Raw genomic sequence first — 20553 nt, forward strand, 5'->3', positions numbered from 1 at the left:
GGCAAATTAAAGATGTAGAGTCATTTTAAACAAGGAGAAAAAAGTGAACTTTGCATGAAACAGCATTTTAAGTACATCTTTGTAAAAATTATCTGATTGACAAAAGGTATGAAATAAATCAAGTGTGCAGCTACACACGATGTTTCTACATTTGCTCAGTACCAAAAAAAATTTTTTTTTATATCTGCAGATACTCTTCATTCTTATTAGCCCTGATTGCTGAAGGCTGTTTTCGTTCAACCAAAACCAGAGTACCACTTTAAGTGCACTCCTTCCTAGTGAAAGGTGTGTTCAACAACACAAAGGGCTTCATTTCAAATTACTAAGTTTTTGTATTGTCTGAATGAGGTGCAAAACTAGCTACAGCTCTGTCTAGAAAGGCAGACAATGCTTTGCAGAACACATCCAGCACACCTCAAAGGCCAGCTGGTGCATTATTAGTAATCAATACCAGTGATACCTGTCCTGTCAATATTAGTATCTGCTGTTTAAAATGGACACGTAGTACTGAGTGAAACACTTCTTTTCTTAGACCTGTTGCTTTAAAAATGAACAGTACCAGCCTATGTAACTAGCTGTCACAAGATATCACTAGGACTGCAGCTATTGAAGGGGGAAGAAATAGAAAGGAAAAAAGGAAAGAAAACAGAAAAAGATCTCCTAGTTTATTGAAAGCTTTAGCTTGTCTACGAACACCAAAAAGAAAAGCACTGTGGTTCAAATTCAAAAGCTTATATTTTAATCAAAAGATTTCAGTTTACCTGATTTGGATCCTTCAAGACCACAAGATAAGAATGCTATAAAATAGAACAGAAAATCAGAGCACAAAAAAGTCTCACCAGTTGAGGCTGAAAACAAAAATAAGTACATGTTTTTTCTTTTAATTTTTTTTTCCACTATGAAAATGACCCTAAGGGTCATTGGGTAATGACCAGCTAGTGGGTGCCAAGCAGCAGTTTTTCTTTTAACTAATTACATGTAACTTGTTAGAACAGTGGAAGTGTTTCTAAAGAAAGGTTTAGCTACTCACACAGTTACTCTTCACATTCATAGACATCATAGAAATTATAGAAAAGCGCAGGCTGAAAGGGACCACAGAGATCATCTAGTGCAATTTATCATGATAAAAATAGGGCTGAGACAAGACTGAAAAATATTATCCAGATATTCCAAAGTATTATTCCAATATTCTTGGGACAAAACTAAATGAAGGAATAAAGATTTTCCTGCACAATCAGAGAATGAAGGCAATACAGAATATGGGAAATATTCAGAAGGAGTGTATGAAAAGCTGCTTGGGAATGTACCTACACACATAGTTCAGGGACTGAAGTTCTAAAAGGCATGAACTGCAAAAAGACATGCAGAAGAATTGTGATCCACGATTGAGACTTGATGGATACTGATGAAACCCTGTGTTTAGCCTGAAGATGATAATATTCTACCTTTCAGTGATTAGCATGATACCCTCACGATGCTGAACTTGTCATTGCTTGAAGCCTTTTAAAAGAAAAAAGGCTTTTAACTTTCTCTGTATCACTCAGATGAAGACAAATAATAACCACAATTTCTGAGGTTGGACTTCACCATAACTACCATAGGGAGATGCAGAAAATCAGATCCAGTTCTTTCCCAGTTCTACTGAAAATAGAAAGATAATTTTTAAAAAATTAGCCAGCTCTAATAAGTCAAATGATGTGCAAGTTATGCTGAGCAGTAATATTGAGAGATTTGCATTTGGTAACTAAAGCTAAATAAGGGACAACAGCCTTTGCATAAACTCTCCTTTACTTACTAAGAGTTTTATGCATACTAACAGAACCATCTACATGTACTGGGAAAATATTTCTACCATCAAAATCATAACACTGTCAATATCACAAACACAGGAAAAGCATAAATCAGTATGCATGAAAAAGTGCATTTCCTCACTGGTCAACAACACTGAGAAACTGCTCCAAGTCACTGATTATATTAAGCTTTGAAAGCTCTCTAGTTTTTTATTATTGTAGGGAGGATTTCTATTCTGTTAGGCTTAGCTGCCACAAGTGCTAAGGCTACTGTTAACACTATTAGCACTATCACAGTAAATATGTTCAGGACTCAGGCGCCAACGTCAAAATGGCCAGTGAAATTACCAAAAATTTGTACCTAGGCTGAGAAAAAGCCAAAGAATTTGCTCTAAGAAAGCCCTCTGCAAGAATGAGAGCTTTTTTTATTTGCTTGTATGTTCATCTTTTGACTTTAGTAGCACTGGTACCTCTTATTCTGTTTTTAGAGAATTCATTTTGAATAGAAACTCTGGGATGTCATCTAAAGGGATCAAATAGACAATTGTATAGCTCAGCAGCATAAATTCAAATGGACTTATGACAGAGAAAATAATCCCTCATCTTTCAATTCTCACAGTTAATTCTGTTGGTTTAAGATTCCAGGCAAAAAAGGAGGATCTAGGTAAAAGGACAGTCACCCACTTACTGCCATACAGACAATGTACCTGCATTATCACAGAGGATATAAATCACTACGTTTATTATCATATTCATTATATTTATTATTATTATATTTATTGTTTCTGTCTTCTCCACGTTATGGAGTGGGAATAGATTTGTTACTAAAGGGAGACAGAAATTCTACCATAAGGATTCAGGAATAGCCCAGAGCAGACAAGCACAGTTTACATCAGCATTTCTACAGGTTACGAAGAGCAGACAAACGTAAACTATCTGATACTCAGAAGGCAGGGTATCTTGAGATGAGGAAGGCACCACTTAGGACATTTCTTCTGAGAACCATACATTTGGGTCACAAAATCAGAAACGCTTCCTACTTCCCGCATGCCAACTGTGGTTACTAACGGCAGTGACTTACAGCATGAACACCAAGCCCTTTCCTAAGCCCACATTTGAACAGACCCCACAGTACTGAGGGCACTTGTGCTGAGAGTCTATGAGATATCCACCTCTGTACCAGCTCCTGATACTGTGACATCTGCTGGCTCAGCAATGCTAACTCAGTCTGAATGGGTAATAGACTGCCATAAAACGTGAACCCTTAATGAAGTGAAATAATGTGATCTGCTGAAAATGCTTGGCCTTCTTTTTATTATTATTTGAAAAGAAGTAACAGATGCAGGTCAGTTTATGAATGTAACAGATTTCACTGTCTCGCGCTGGTCAAAGCTAAAATGCTCTGTTGAGAATCCTCTACCTGCGAGTTTGCAACATGCAACATCTTACTCATTTAAGAACATGGTTTCCACTTCAGTACATTCATGATAGAAGGCTAGTCATTATATAAATGTATGGGCTAACAGGGCATAAAAAACACCTACATTGTTTTACATGTTCTAAGATCAGAAAGATTTAGTTATCACTAACATGCAGAACATAAGTGAGTAAGATTACATCAGCAATTTTTTTGCTGCAGTGAAATCCTCTCATGAACGAAGTCGTTGTTCCAGAAGTACAGCAAAGCTCACTTCCAGATCTTGCCTCAAGAATCTTGGAATTTTCCTGGACTAGTTTTCAAAGGCACTAAAAAACTTCCTGATTTGAAAGAAGCATGATGAGGATCTGCTCTCTTGGAGACTTGGCCCAAAAGACAGCTCTTAATAAATTTTAAGACAGTTACCATATGAAACTTAAAGTTAAAAGCAGGGTTTTGTTTTTTTTTTTTAATTTTTTTCTCTGACACCTTTCAAGGACAGTTCACTAATTTTTGTTGAAAACAAACCTTCAGCCTCTCCAGGAAGTCACTGCATTTTCATTGTTAGTCCAAGGAATTATTCATATAAGAAGGAAAATCTTGAAATAGAAGTTGTGAGCCTTCATAAGCAGAAAAGAAAATAAAACGTTTTTTTTTTCATCAAATCAAATCAAACCATTGAATGATGTTTCTTTTGTCCGGGTTTCAGGTTCGTGCTCCCTGGTATCTAGGCAGCAATGGCTTTATCTGTGATTTCAGTAGATCCTGCGTAAGTATCAAATGTCCATCTACAAAATGTTAACAGTCCGTTCTTTCGGTTGAACATCATACTGATGGCAAAGGTCTGAAGTTGATCTAATGTGGTTTGTTAGATTGGATTTCTAGTGTGCACATCATTATAGGGCATAAGTATGAGATCTAGCTGGAACTGATGTCATGTCCAGGAGGTTCCTGCAAGCTGCTGTCTAAACTACATCTTTCCTAAGTCTGTATTGATATCACCTCGTCTTAAGCTGGAAGACTAAGTGAAGATATTGCCAAAGATCAATTGTTAAGATATGCTACTTTAAAAAGCATTCCTAATTTACTATGAAATTATAAAAAAATCTCACCTCATGCCCACAGAAATTAACAACCTTCAGATTCCCCACATGCTTACTTACACTTCATGATTTAGCACCTTACAATAAGACGACGAAAGGCAATATATTCATAAATCTGTCACATGTCAGCTTTTTTCCTCTTTTTGCAAGGGACTGGGAGAGTCTTCTAGAAAGGCAGATATTTGTAACAATGCTCTGAGGGTTAAATAATGATACTGAGGGGGAAAATTTAGGTCAACCTGCATAGTTTTATACAGCCTTAGTGACCAGTATGGAGCTGATCACCACAGCTGATGATTACACAGGAAAAAAAAATTCTCCCAGTGCTCTGTAAGTAAACAGAAAATGCTAACCTTAGCATATTCAAAGGAGCATTTTAGCATGCAGTCATTAAGTTATCTCTTGGTTATTTATTTCTTCTGCTTGTTATTAGCTGTGTGAAGAATATTATTCTAATTATGTCAGCCCAATCAGCAGTATTGCATGTCCAGGCTCATTTCCATTAGTTTGAGCTTTGTCTTTCACACTGTGATACTAATTCAATGAGACATCAAACATTTAAATCGACCCAGGATGCCGAGGTCAGGCAGTTTTGCCCTTCCACTCTATTAGCACTCGAGTGTAATTGTGTTTGTCACTCCCCGCATGACTAATAGTATCAGGGTGACTATCAGAGCACAAATGAGCAATGCACTGATATATTATTTTGTTCTATAATATCAATATGTGTTTATTCAGTGGTTGTGTTAGCCAAGTTGAAATATTCACTTTAATACAGTAACCATAAACTGTTCACTTAAACAGGAGCGTTTACTCATACAATTACTTTGCAGAAATAGAATTTTACTTAAGTGAGAAAAATGAAGAGTCACTTTAAAAATAAGCCTTCAGAGACTCAGTGTCACAACCTAAATTTGGTCTAAAAGCATCAGTTCATTTGCACAACATATATGCAGAGCATATATAACACTTCCCAGCATATAAATATAAATGTACTATGAACTATATGTAATTAGAGAGTGCATAAACCATTGAGGCAATTTAAAAGCAGTTTGCATTTTAAGAAAAATTGAGAGAAATTGTAAGTACAAGTCCTTGAACTGCATACCTGAAGAAAAGGGAACCAAGGAATTTCCTCTACTCTGGTGCAATGGTGCAATCCGCTACGCAATTTCAGCATGTGCTTCACTTGAAAGATGCAGATAATCACTAGCTGATATTGTTCTTGTACATAAAGCAATGCATTTGGCCTAATAAAAGAAAAAAAACACTTCTAAAAATAATTCAGCACATGAAAACTATAAAATCTAATAAATTCTGAAAAATGTAAATTCTCTGTCTTCAGAGTGACAAAGCCTGTATTTTAAACACATTATCATTTCTCTAACAGGTGGTTTTATACTAATTAACATTATCAAGTTCCTGTGCGTTTCATTATCTTGTATGTGCTTTAAAACCTATGTTTTCTAGGTCAGAACTTATATCACCTTAAAGGGAAACTGACCTGTAGCATTCATATTTTTTACTCTTTCATTCTCTAGTGCTGAATAAGGAACATACCGTGCATTTTTGTGTCAGTTGCACAACCAGTTCATTCTGGGTTTGGGAGGTGGGTGTGTGTGTACTCACTTATTTATGATTTGCACTGAGAAAATACTTCTCAGTAGCATACAGCAGTTTTCAGCACTTCCATTGCCCCACAGAAACTTCGGAGAAAATAGTTCAAAGTTTTGTCATCTTACATTAGTCCTGCCATAAAAAAACCACACACAATAACAATTAGTCAACACTGGAGACTATTCAGCAAAATTTTGGGATGCTTAAGTAACTGTCATTATGACTGTTTAACATGAGACTTGAATATACGCCATATTTAAATGTATGCTTTGAGTTTCACTGACTCCAAGAAGGCATGTGAGGAGCTTATTGACTCAACAAACAAAAATTTGTTCTTTCAGTTGATTAGAGATCATATGAGATAATACGGTGAGAGCTCTCAGATTTGAGTCCACACTCTGAACACCAGGAGAGATGTGATCAACACAAGTATTGATACTTTGCTTCCTCCAGGAAAGCACACGGTGTTAACACGTAGAATTCCCTGCTTCAAACGTGCAGCTTTAAGTACAGATGTTGTTCTTCAAGTGAAAACACATTCTACATCTTGTTGGTAATGGTGTTAGAAGCAAACGTTTGTTCTGACACGTTAACTGAACTAACTTCTGAAGTTGCAGATTTAATAAAACCCACAAAGTAAAATTCATTTTAGCATGACAAATTAGAGCAAGCCAAGAAGCAAGCAAACCTACCTGATCTGATCCTTTTTTTAAATTATTTTGTTTTATTTTTGCCCTGCTACAGGAAGAAACAAAACAACAAAAAAGACACCAGAAGATTATCTAACTAGGGATTCAGAACCAGGGATTTAGAAATGGCTTCATGCTACATGAAGCCATACTTGATCTGAACTTCCTGATGTTTGCACACCACTGAGTACCAGTAATCACTATCCTCCACGTTCTCAGCCTGTGATGAATCTACAACAGACCAAACTTGGCATCATGCCCAGTCTACCTTATATATCTTCTCCAAATCATAAACTTCCTAAACTAATGCTTCCCTGTGCAAAGACATTGGGAAGAAAATAAATCTTCTGCCTTATCAGGCTGTTTTAATTCATTGAACTTGTATGCGTTAACTGAAAAAAAGATCCTTACACACATCAAAGAGACACAAGCATATTTTAATCATTTTTCATTGACCTTTTCCTATCTGAACATCTCAATAGAATGAACAAATCTAACTTCCTACTACACCACAATTCTGTTTGTCCCCATTTCTAAGGGAATAACTAAGTAGACTTCTTGATTTCTTTAATTTGTGCAGTACCATCCATGGTCATTAATAGCTCAGACACAAATTATGTTTTTATTTTAACTTCACAAGTTGCTCAAATATAGAAGAAGTATCTTTTATGGAATGCATTACAAATGGGACAACTCATTTCTAGCTCTCCAAGACCAGTCTGCTGTGTCACTGATTTACAACGCAGTCTGGGATGCATCACTAAAAAGTACCTTTTAATCACACTGACCTGCCTGTGCTGAAGATACACTATAAGCTACCAAGTGGAACTCAAGAGAGATGTTTGTCTAAAGTACATTTCCTTTGCTGCTCTACAGATGCAGCAAATATTTGTGTTCCTAACTATGCCCTTCCCAATTAGGTTGTTATGTATTTCTAATGAGTAAAAGTAGGTTTCTTTGCTCTGAGTTCAGCTTCAAAGACAGTTTGTTTTTGTTTTTTTTTTTTTAATTCTCATCAGTGACAAGCAATACCTATATATGGTAGAGCTGATGCATGCTTTTCTAACAAAATATTTATTTTGATAAAAAACAAGCTAAGTGTGGGTGGCAGGAAAAACTGTTTTCTGCCCAACTCTAATTATATATGTATATAGACACATATGTGAAGAGTAAATGTACTGTTTTGCATACTTTGTTTTCGCCTACCCATTCACAGTAATTAAGCCCATGTGAATTATATTTATTCCCATGAGTTCAACCCTCCCTTTTGACAAATCCAACGATTAAACACATAATTCTAACAAGACTATGCAACACAGAACTGCTGCCACTTGGTTGCAAGAACTTTGCTTTCTGTTATAAACATTTGGCTTTTTAAAAAAACAACAACAATGTTCATCTTTTTCCCTTTTCCCCCTTAATTTATGCTTCTATCAATATAAGCAGCAGCTCTAAACACAAAACATTTGTCATCCCAAAGAGGAGAGTGTTATCCTTCACTCAGCAATGCAACTTCTGTGTGGCATAGCTGGAAGTTATACCAGTACTTTGAGGGCCATCCCTAACTACACCCAGAAAAGGCTGAGAAGTAACTATCACATTTGTATTAAAATCATAACATAAAAGAAAGCACTGTCACTGGAAAGCTATCCATGCCACAGATAGCCAGCCGGTTGTACGGGCAGCCTCAGAGGTTCCTACCCTAGAAAATAAAGAGAGGTTGCAGACCAAGTGCATTGCTCATACACCAGTACTATTTTGTTTCTCTTCAAGTCTCCATAAGATCAGTTACTAATTCTTCACCAAAGATGACAATTGGCTCAAGCACCATTTGACTGATAAGCCAGTGCAGTACTTGAAATCCAAGTCAGTGACAGCTAAATTCTGCAAATAAGCTGCACGAGCACATTTTGAAATAAAGGCTCGTCAAGAAAACCCAGCATCACTCTAACCAAAATCAAAAGAGGCTCAACAGCAAAATAAGTTGTGCTTCAAATGATAACAATATGGCCCACTGCGATCAAGCTGATGGGGCTGCTGCCTGATCTAACAATGCAGATATTGTCAGCAACAATTAAAAAGCTGGGAGGAGTGCCATGGTGGAACTCTTTTGACTTCTTTGCTGAAGGAGGGAATGTTTGCTCCCAACACAGATAATCACAGCTAACACTGTAACTCAGTATCCATTTCCTTTGAAAATCAGGTCCATTATAAATACTGCATGGTTACAACTTAAAGTAACAAAAAATCCCCATGTACTCTTCCTATCAATTTGTACAACAGACCGTGGGGAAGTTCCATTGTTCAGATGCTGCAAACCAGTGGGCTATTTTGCTAGTGAAAGAACGAAAATACAGAGTCAGTGTTCATTGCACAGGGGGGAGAGGAACAGGCAATTCAAGCAACCAAATCCACTAAACTACTTTTATAGTAAAGAAAAGGTCCTCATTCTCCATTTTTATATTTTAGTACCACACAGTGTTGAGGCCTGTTAATCCTTTATAGCATATTGATGAAAAAAAAAAAAACACACCAAAACCATCTGCAACTCAGTTGTCCAAACAGTTCACAACAGTAGAGTGGCAGTGATACATCCGTGTGGTCCAAGGCCATGCAGCACTGCTCCATCTGCAACCCACCATTGTCACACATAGCACACAGGACCCTCTCCCAGTCCCACACACTTCAGAACAGGACATCTTTTGGGAAAGCCTATACAGTTAATTTGAAACATAAACATAGGTAGGTGTCAGAGGAATGCCAGTGTAACGCAGACAAATCAGAGGTGTTTCTTAAATATTTAGTAAACAGAAACATAGGAATTTAAATGCAGGAGTCTGAAATCATTTCCTTGTTACAGACTGCTGAAAAATTCCACGTTTCAAACCCTAAACTAACAATTTTCTGCTTAATTTCCAGTGCAGATTAGAATGTGCTAATATACAATGCAATCTACTACAGCATTGAGCTCAATATCCATACATGTATATATATATATGTATACACACTCACCTCTAAGACAGCATAGATTTACACCCTTGAAGTAAAACACACAGGTGTGACTTCAAAAGGATTTGCCTTTATTTGCCAGATAAAATTACAGACACATCACGTCTGCAGTAGTGGTCCTGATTCCACTTTATGTGAGATATGTTGTCCCTTTGTTTGCTGCTGACAAGCGTAAAGAGCCACTTTCACTGCAGATAATAATGGTTAATTTATCACACCGAGCAGTGGCTGACCTCTGTGCGTCCCTGGCCCTCCATCACCTTCACACCTGCTCAAGCTAATTGTTAGAGCCAAGTGTAAATGAAAATCAACTGGGCTAATAATGGATGGAGGCCATTACTCGCAACAGCACGTTGCTTTACAAAGGTTTATCAAGCTTTGAAATAACTAGTCCCTTATTCACAGTTCCTTGTTTTATAAACAAGGGTAAGACAAACACCTCAAGCCAGGAAAGAAAACCAGGCAGCAGGGCAAAACGCTTAGGTTTGAAGCTGCTTCTATAGGATCTTAGCACAGCAAATAATGCAGAGATCAGAAAACACAAGCTGGAATTCCCAGCTCATAATGCAAGATCAGTATTTTTAAAATTCTGGAACAGGGGAAGGAATTTGGCCATTTAACACAATGCTAGTCTGCTAAGAATAATGTACAAGTATACTGACTAACAAACAGACAAACATGTGAAAATCCAGCCCCTAAGTCCTTCATAAAACATACTAAAGATTTTCTCAGTAAAAAGCACAAGGCACCCTACAACTTCAAACATTGTTTCGAAGAATTTTATCTCGCAGGTACCCCTGGCTCCAGAAATCTCAAAATAGAACATAAAATGCCAAAACAACTTATTAACGTTTTAGCAAGTCCAGCCTCCCATATCCACATTCATTTATCTTCATCCAACAGGAAAAAAATTATTTAACACCTTGGTCTCATAAATAATTATAGAACCCAGTGGACAGTTTGTCTCTAACTTCAAAACTGAGGATACAGAGAATACAAGTGTTTATGCAAAAGTCTCTTCAAGATCCCACTCACATAACTGTTCGCTCATTCAAGATCACTCAACAGAAAACCAACTGATTGCTTCTCAAACAAAAACTCAGCAACTACAGAAAGCCAATGCTGGTAGTGAGCTTTAAATACATCCTCACTGTATCTTGGAGCCTTCAGTGATTTATGTTAAGAAAAACAAAGACATCTTCTTGCCAGTGTCCCGTTATCCCCCCCCCACAAACAACACTATTTTTTTTTCTTATCCATTTCAAGGAAAGAAGATGATGTATTAAAATTGTCTGCAGTTGAATCATTTTTATTATAAGTAAATGCATACTAACTTTTCCCAGATTCACCAGTTATTTAATAAACTTGCTTCCTTTACAGTTTTATTCCCCATTATATTTTCTCTTGTTTTTACGCTCTCAAAAATAAAAGACCCCAAATGAAGTTACATTTTCTTTAATGGAAAAAGGCTTTTCAGTATGGATCAAGAATTTTATGAAAGATGATTCCTGGATTTCAGTCACAAAAACATACATTAATTTTGCACTCACCATGCTCAGACCTGTTTAATGACATTTAATATACTGTGAAGTACGTTAGTGTCTGATAACTATAGCAGTGCTTAGCATCCAAAACTACAGTCACATGAAGTTGTGTGGCACAGTAGTTTACTGAAGCTGGACTCATTTACACCAAAATATGTGCATGTGTGTTTGTAAATAAGTGGTGACTTACAAGAGTACAGCTGAAGACTAAAGAAATGTAAGCACATGAACTACTGCTGATTTCCAACAAAGGTCCTCTGCCATTTCATGGTACTTTGGGATGGGAGAGATTTACAGAGCTACCTTATCTGTTCCCTGTGTCACAGAAAGAGGTAATTGTTTGTAATTTAGCAAGCAACAACAACTGTCAAAGAATCTACTCTAAATATTCTCCAGCCTTTCTCTTCTCCAGCATACTTGAAACATTCCTTTCCTTTCCCACACATAATGGCTGTTACATAAGCCCTTGCTGTAATATCTAACATACGCTTTTTGTAATATGCCTTAAACTCAGTATTCTATGTTTTTGTAGCTGCCAACTGAATTAAATCAAAGTAGGAAGCTTGAAAGAAAAAAATTGAATTCTGCAGGAAGGTACCAAAAACCATTATCCCAAGCAGTGCTTAATGCCCCACCACGATCAAGCCCAGGCTTTCATCCCAAATATGGAAAGCACTGAATCTGGCTGCAAAGCAAAGTCACTTGTGTGCAAATGAAGGGCACATATAAGGCCACACTTCTTATATATATACGTCTATATATATCTTGTGCATATATATATACACACATACATATATATATGTAGATATATCAAGATAAGGAGAATTTAAGTTACGATAGACTGTATTTTCTTAGTTACCTTCTAGCTTATTTAGAGGTAAATCTACAGACTAAAATAAGCGAGGAGTGTTCCTATTTAAAAAAAGAAAAACGAGCTTAAAGTTATCTCAGCATCTGTATTTCTACTAACTTCTCCTCAGCTCCACTGAAAAACACAGCATCTTCTCAGCATTCCTTCTTCATCACTTCCGTTTATACTCCAGTAGCAATGCTGAGCACTGAAGAAAATTCTCAGTTCATCTATGGAAGTAATTTTCAGACTATTTTTTTTCATGGAATCATAGAATCCCTGAAGTGGAAGGGACTTCTGAAGGCCATGTAGTCCAGCTCCCCTGCAGTGAGCCGGGACACCAGAGCTAGATCAGGTTGCCCAGGGCCCTGTCCAGCCCCATCCTCAATGTCTCCAGGGACAGGGCATCAATCACATCCCTGGGCAACCCCTTCCACTGCCTGACCACCCTCACTGTAAAATAGTGTTTCGTTTTTTTTTTTAAATCAGGAAGACAGCCAGGCTAGAGGAGGACCTGAGCAGAGTAGAAGAAGTTGTTCTGCACAAGTGCCTGGGGCACTGCATGTGTTACAGTAAGAATTCCAACTGCCAGTGATTTCAGCAGTGGAAAATATAGGTACCAGAACTAGGGAACCTGAAAAAGCAGTAACTGTGCTCAAATTATCAAACACTCTGTACTCTCTTCCAAAAGCTAGGTCATTCTGAATATATAATCTGATTTTATTTAAAACTTTTATATCTTTTAAAACTTCAAAGTATCTTACGAACAGAAAATTTACAGTACATGTTCCACGAAACTGTGCTAATCCTTTGGAGGACTAAACATCCCACTAAAGAACTCTCTCCTTCTCAAAGAAATATTTAATATATTTAATGCTGTAGGGAGTTTGATTGTCATAGCAAAAGCACATTTTAGTTTCCTTAAAGAACAATCAGAAAAGTCCAGGCTTAAACAACTAATTTCCTATACAATTAAATTAGGAAGGTAGAGAAAAAGCATAGAGCAAGTCACCAAGTGAACAGTGTTGCGTACTTCTTGTGTGCACAAGTGTACTCTCGCAAGAAAGAAGCAAAACAATCATTTAGATTATATACAGAGAAAGAGGTTCATTAACAGTTGGGGTATTCAGTAAATTCTGTCAAGGAAAGCAGCAAAAAACAGTTGATGCAATCAGAAAACTCTGCCCATCTATTAGGCACACAACATTTAAGAAAATTTACAAGCACCAACACAAACTGGTGTTCTCAGCCTTTACAGCTTGTACAACGAACTCAGCCTTCAACAGAATAATTATGCTAATAGAAGAAAAAACTTTCTGAAAAAAGGCAGCCAAATCTGAGAGACCTGTCAACGCCAGTGTCATCAATGGAGTGATAACTAGTAGAGAGCGGATATCAAAGGCTGTCTTTTTCTTCCCTTCCACGCTCTGTTCTGTTTGAGCCCATGGTGGTCACAGCTCCTTTAACAATATTTATAATGAAGGAACAACGTTGGAGATGTCAACCCTGATTATTCATAAAGGCTCCTCCTGCCCAGCTCTTCCCTTAGGCTAACTGTAAAAGTACCTGATTCCCAATTCTCAAACACAAGAGCGCGTAGAGCTTGAAAGCTGAGCTGACTAATAAAGTTTGCATATCCCTAAGAACAAGAGCACACAATGAAGAAGAAAAGGAATGGCAAGATTAAACAAAAACAGTAAGCTTGGATGGGAAATAATAAAAATTTAAAGAGGCAAGAACTTAGATCCCCCCCACACTCTCCTGTTCATTTACATTTCAGCATGGCCTAGGAAGCATCCGTTTTATCTCCTGACTGCCGCATCAAGGTATCAGATATACCACAAAACTTAAATCACATTTTGGAGTGGAATAATCAGAGGTTATGAGTGATAGAACTCCTAATTTATTGAACTTCAACTCAGGAGGAATCTAGAACAAGGGATAAGACTGACCCAGCAAACAACTCTGGCTTAACATCTTTTCTTTGGGGCCTTCACTAGTATTCAGGATGTACATATACACAAAATACCTTCAAACTAAACAGGACACCAGGCTTACAATAGGACCACACACTGGACTTGCCTGCTGCAGAGAATCTATGCATTTGTGAGTACTCAACAAACAACAGAGGCTTGGGGCTAGACTGACATATATTTTTCTTAATCACATGGGAGTAAAAGAGAACAAGGCCTTCTCTGTCTTTCTGCTTACACTATGACTCACTGGAAAGGACAAGGGTTCATCTGCCCAGTACAAGCACTCGGGCAGGAAGGAAAACAAGTACATGCCAGGTCATGATACTATGAACAGCTAGCAAGCCGCACAGTGATAAGCCTCTTCATAGTTTCTCTCCTTTTTTCTTCACACTGACTGGCTGGCTAGCTAAACCACTGTATCAGTACTCCACGATGTACATTTATTTATACTGTCAGTGTCCTCCAGAAGAGTTACACCTGCTCCATTTTACCCATACGTTTGTCACATGGCATCTTAATATGATATGTAATCTCTACTGCTGTTCCAGCAACTGTGATGTACCTCAAAGAGGGATCTGCTCAGTATTGACGACACATTTCTCCCCTCTCAGGCAAGAGGGCAGCATGAGGTGGGGTTGGAGATGGAGAACAATGTCTGATTCAGACCACCACGGGCTCAGATAACTGGCTGTGGGTGCATGGCCATTTTACTAATTAGCATGATTTCAAAAATAACTGGCCTTCTCCACTAAGCCATAGTGCACCAAAAGAAGTTGAGTGTAAGGAAAGAAGTACAATAACCCCATTTCTGTATATTTATTCACTCCAAATTGCTAAGAGATGTTATTTAAATGATCAAGAATGACACTACACTATATGAGAGCTTTAGTCTCTTAGAACATATAAGAATAGGTAACAAATTTTGATTAAACAAGCCTATCTGCAAATTTTATCATGTACCTCAGTAGCTTACTATCTGAACTGCTGCGTAAGCAAGCCTATTCACTACTTTCAGCCTCTATATGCCAGACAGAAAAAAAACCACACACAATCTCTTTTCAGGCTCTGAGGCACTCTATTGCAGTGCAGATCTCCTGTGTTCTGCAGCACAGCACAAACAGCCCAGCTCTTTGGACTCAAGTCTTGGGGCTCCTTCCATAACTCTCAAAATCTCAATCATAAGCTTCAGGTTTACAAATGAGCTTTTTAAGCAGCTCATGATGGATGCAGGCACCTCATACTCAGCCAACTTTTTAACTGTAGGAAATACTAAGTCTTCAGGAAAAAATCATTTCCTAGAAGTAACTCTTCAATCTAGGCTAATTCTCCCTAGAAGGATCCACAACACCAACTTCCGTTTATAAGATAAACATAGAAACATTTCGACTTTTACAATCTCCCACTGCCTTTATTAGGAGGCTCCTTTGTAAGACACTACCCAAAGAAAGCAGTAACTGCCTTTATTAAATAGCTGCTTTTCCAGATGATTTGTATTTGAACATGTTCCTATTTAAAAACAGCCTTTCTGCGGTATCTATCTTGAGCTGCTTGGCATCAATTCTCTCTAAAGCCCAAAAACAGAAATGTCTGTGCATTCAAAAGAAGTACATAGCTCACACAAGACATACATGGGGAGCTCATCTTTCCCATGAAATCTTCATGGGATCTTCAGTCTGCCTCTTCAGGGAAAATTCTGGAGCTTGTGAACCAAACTCATTCACAGCTAATGAATGATGCATCTAGTAGAACAACACATTTAAAATAAATCACTCTCTCATATGAATTGGCACTGAAAAATTCCCATAAACAAATGCTCTCCTTGGTAAACTGACTTGTAAAAACACTATACCCAAAAGAAACAGCGGGAAGAGAGGGAAAGAAGGACGAATCTTGCAACCAACTTACCACCACACAAAGCAAGTTACTTTTCTGCTTGTAAGCAGCTTCTCCTAGCTGTGAGAAGCTATTACCTGCCTTCAGCATTTCAGCAAAGAAGACATTTTTGCAAGAGCATTCATTGACCAGCACAAGCTTAAATTTCTCATTCTACCAAGACAAGAGCACTTCCTGCAGCCAACTCCATAGAACACTTAATCAAACCCTCACTAGTAGCTAATGACAGAGCAATAAACTCATGGCAAGCTTCAGTGGGAAAATGAAGCAGCTTTTTTAAAATCATGGATTTCATGTCAAATCACTGTTGGTAAACGAAGTCTTATAGCATAAGCAGCAAAACAGGCAGACATATGTGGCTGCTGGAGCCAGCTCTCCATTTTCTAAACCACACATTCAATTCAGATTTAATAAGACAGTAATTGCCCATTAAGAACTCATTAAATACTATACCTAAAATATATTTATTAAGAAATAACAGCTACGTAAAACATGTCTGTGAGATACTTGCATATCTATTGCAAAGCTCTTAAACAGCAATAAATGTTTATCTAAAAATTAGCATTCAGCAAACATAAAATACACATCCTATTAAATCTAAGTGAAATACATGTTGAAGACAACCAGAGTACTTTCTTGCCGCACTCTGAGCAATGCTGTTTTTCCTATTCCTAGAGTCACAGCACCAGCTTTTTGAGTAGTATCTTTTCTAGAAAAGAACCAGAAATTTTTCAAGAGATCTTTGTGAAAGCCTTACTTGCTTCTTGTCAGCACAACACGCTTCTCCAGTACTCTGCTCCTGACCGTGGGGCAGAGGAGGGCTCGCTATTCCATACTCCATACTGTAGATCATGAAAGCTCCTAGACAGTTGTTTTCCACAACTAGTGGGGCTGTGCTTCTGTTCTTTGCATTGTTCAATTATATTTAATGTGAAGATAGCCTTTTTTTTTTAGAGTATAAAGAGTATAAAATATTCTGGGGCAGAAGATAGACACCCTCCTAAGGAAGCATCTGAAACACAGTACTACCCCTTGGGCAACAAGTCAAAAATTGGCTGTGGAGATGGCAGCTGAGTTGAGGCTTTCAGTAAAATAACTCTGGATGGAAAATGAATTTGTGTACTAATTTGTTATTTGTGCATCAGCAAGGAACTTACATGCATTGACTGGGGTGATGGTGGTACACACCAATTAGTTGAGGAGAAAGGGAACTGGCACTCAATGAAGTAAAGAAAACTGCACTCCTAGGGATAAACTTTACAGAAATAAAAATTATACTCAAGCCACATCCGGCCTGGATCAAAGACAACAGATTTCTGACAAAGTGTTGGCAGGAGCCTGGCAAAGGACACCAAAATGAGGAGAAAGTCTCTGAAAATGAAATGGTAGAGGCTTCTACACTGATAGGAAATAATAACAAACTACCACACACAGGAAACAAAAACTTCTCTCTGAACATCTCCTTTAAGTCCAGTGGTTTTCAGATACAAAAGAGCTACTGGAATGAAATGAGGTACATTCTGTCCAGTGGACGCTCTCTGGAATCTGAAGCACCTATGTAGGGCAGCATAATGAAACTTCTATTTCTGCTGCTCACAATTCACCAATTTTCTGAGTAAGTCAAAAACTCCTACAGACTCACTGGTCTCCTGCTGCAGCAATTAATTCATTTTTCCTACTAAGCTATTAATTTATTTTAAAAAGTCATTGTTGTTGAACAATGCATTTACATCATTAGTATCAGAAAACTCTTTTACTGCATTATTGTTTATTAAAACACAAAATCAGAAAAAGGAAATTGGAAAGAGGGAAGGTTATAAAGCAAAAAAAATGGTGATGGCTCTGGAACACAGGCTCACTCATGGAAATTCTGTTTGAAGCCTCACTGTCTGTTTTATTATGGATTCCATGGACAGCTTCTAATTTAGTGCAGCTGTTAACACTCCTGCTACATCAAAAATTCTCTCTGCTGAACTTTTGTAGAGGCTTTTGTGTTAACACACGCAACAGGCCTTTCCAGTTCCACATTTTTCTAATTATGGCTGTTCTCATTCGTACTGTAAACTTGATCAGATTAAAAAACAAACCAAAGTACAAAAACAGTGGCAATTTACGTGTGTTGGTAGCTGTGTTTTTACCAGCTCCTGCATTCAGCCAGCGATGCACAAAAGGTGAGGAATAGCCGGTCAGTAACTAGCTTAGAAACCGTTCCTAGGTGCATTGCCGCCACCCGTCTATTATAGCACCTTCCCCACAAACCACCAAGAACAGCTTTGATCTTTAATTACCATTCGGAGTGTTAATACTCATTTCTTTTAACAACATCCTTTAAGAAAATTAAGATAAACACCTCAATCGCCAACTTATGAAGGGTAAAAACCTACAAGAAGGATTAACCCACAAATTGAACATTTAAAGCTTTAAATAACAAACCGAGTGAGAAAAAGCTGCTATTGTTTAAACACAGCTGACATAGCTGCTAATCAACACAGGTTTGTATTTCTTCTGTATGTTTACAGTAGCCACCTTTTCTTCCACATCCACCCACAGTAGTGTTTCCTTATTCTCTACCATAATAAGTTAATTGGAGAGAACTCAATTCATACCTTTTTTTTTTCTTCAGTAAAAGTACTTCAGAGCCATTGTGAAACATTTGCTTCTCAGTGACATATTGTGACAAATCCAATAATAACGGGGAAATGTGGAGAATCTGACAGAAAAATAGTCCTCATTTCCACTAATGAGAGTAAAACAGTAAGAGCAGCACCTATCAAAAAATGTAGTAAGCAATTTATTTGGTTGAAACACAAGCAGTGCTTTTTCTTTCCCTACTCCCCTTTCTCTCACTTTTGCTTAGAGCGGGCTTTTTGTTTTTTTTTTTTTCCTTTCTGTTTTTTTGCTTTATATTGTCAACCAAGAACACAGTTCCTGAGGAGACAAACAGGGGGTAAAGAAGACAAATCTGTCTCCTTTGTGTGAGAGCTGTAGGCCAGAGTTATCAACTCCTCTGCTATTCAAGACAGATTTGCATATCCAAGGCCACCCGAGGCAGAGAAGGCATTTGGAGTCTGATTTTTCCACAAGAACACATCAGGGAGCAAAGCAAAATAAGGAAACTCCGAAAAAAAGTCCAAGTAACTACTAAAAAATATAACAAAAGTTTTCAGAACGGAAAGAACTCCCATTCAAGAAATTCTTTGAAAAGAAGACACTTTATACATAATGGAATTTCCAAATATCCTTATAAAAGAAACTTCATGGATAGCAACTTGGCACAAGAACTTTAGATTGGCATCCATGCCGTTTCTTTCTATATCTTAATATAATTGTATTTCCCTGCACACAGGAATCAAGCCAGTCTGAAAGACAGGGTAGTCTTCTTTCTTGGCACTCTTGTACCTTTACTATTGTTTGGTGATACAAAAATAAAGAACTAAGTAAATAATTGCATCCAAGCACACATATAGAGCCACTATGGGAGGTACAAAATACACCACCTCAACCAGCAATTCCTACTATTTGGAAATACTGGAGAAACATCACTGGTGGGAGGTAGGATTCCAGTGCAGCCCACCCCTAATCACAGCACTTGTCCTCCTACAGATACAGTACTGGAATGAACTGATCAATTAACGTCAACACAGTAATTAGGGAGGTTACTTTTAGAAGTCTGCCAAAGATGATGCTGTTAAACCTGGAAAAGGACAGCAGATTCTCATTCACAGTACACATTCCAAAGTCTTAAATGTCCTGATTCTTGTCCATTATCCATTCTGAACAGCTCTTGGAAGACATTAATTGACATCAGCAGAAATCAATTTACTGTAATTGTTTCTAATGAACATAATCAACTGCTGTCTTTACTGGAGATGACTACTCAATTGCCTAAGGACAAGTAAAACCCCTCTTAACTTACCATGAGAGAGCATGCTACAGGATAGGACTTAGCAAAAAGTAATATACAGAGCCAAAACTTGTTTTGACAATTAAAAATCAAAGCTTTGAGCCTAAACATTTATCCTGTGATTTTTTGATTTAAAAATAATGGTCACAGTAGTAGATAGTTTTCCTTAACATTTGATGCTATTGATAAAAATTAAACACTTAATACAAACCATTACACTTAGACCTGCCCCTATTGCTACATGTTGTATACTAGGGAAACTGTACTTAATTACAGTACTTTTAATTTAATTTCTCTCCATATATTTTACAAAGAAATTGAGGAATTTAAATTTGCTGAAGCAGAATCTTTATTTAATATCTTTACCATCCTGCAAACATTTTTCAGGGGTTTAGGAATCTGGTAGTTCAAGCACAGGTTTCGCAAGAAGCGCTGACCATTGCCTGAGATCTAGAACAAATCCTTACAGCAGCAAGATCTGTAAAGTACTTCACATGAAGTCAAACCTGCATGCTGAGCTCAAACACTGCATGCTGTCACATCCTGCCAGTGACACACGGATAATGAAATCACAGTTCTAGCCATGTTATCACGAAGACATAGAATATCCCGAGTTGGAAGGGGTCCACAGTGATCATCAGGTTCAAGTTAAATGGTCCTAGGTATGTATAACATTTAGTAGAAGACAAATTAAAGACAGTCTCATGCAAGTTGTTAAAGCCTGATGCTATACATAGATAGAATATGGCACTTTCAAAATA

At 37.6% G+C, this 20553-nt stretch overlaps 1 long non-coding RNA gene across 1 annotated transcript in view; it reads right to left on the bottom strand.

Annotated features, from left to right (window-relative positions):
- Nucleotides 1–20553, bottom strand: part of LOC128075501 (uncharacterized) — a 113710-nt gene that overhangs the window by 76084 nt on the left and 17073 nt on the right. The window contains exon 2 of the long non-coding RNA XR_008203868.1: nucleotides 5419–5560. This is a non-coding gene — a long non-coding RNA (uncharacterized LOC128075501). The remainder of the gene's footprint in view (nucleotides 1–5418; nucleotides 5561–20553) is intronic.

Source organism: Tympanuchus pallidicinctus, unplaced genomic scaffold (assembly GCF_026119805.1).
Source record: "Tympanuchus pallidicinctus isolate F22 unplaced genomic scaffold, pur_lepc_1.0 scaffold12, whole genome shotgun sequence".
Lineage (NCBI taxonomy): Eukaryota > Metazoa > Chordata > Aves > Galliformes > Phasianidae > Tympanuchus > Tympanuchus pallidicinctus.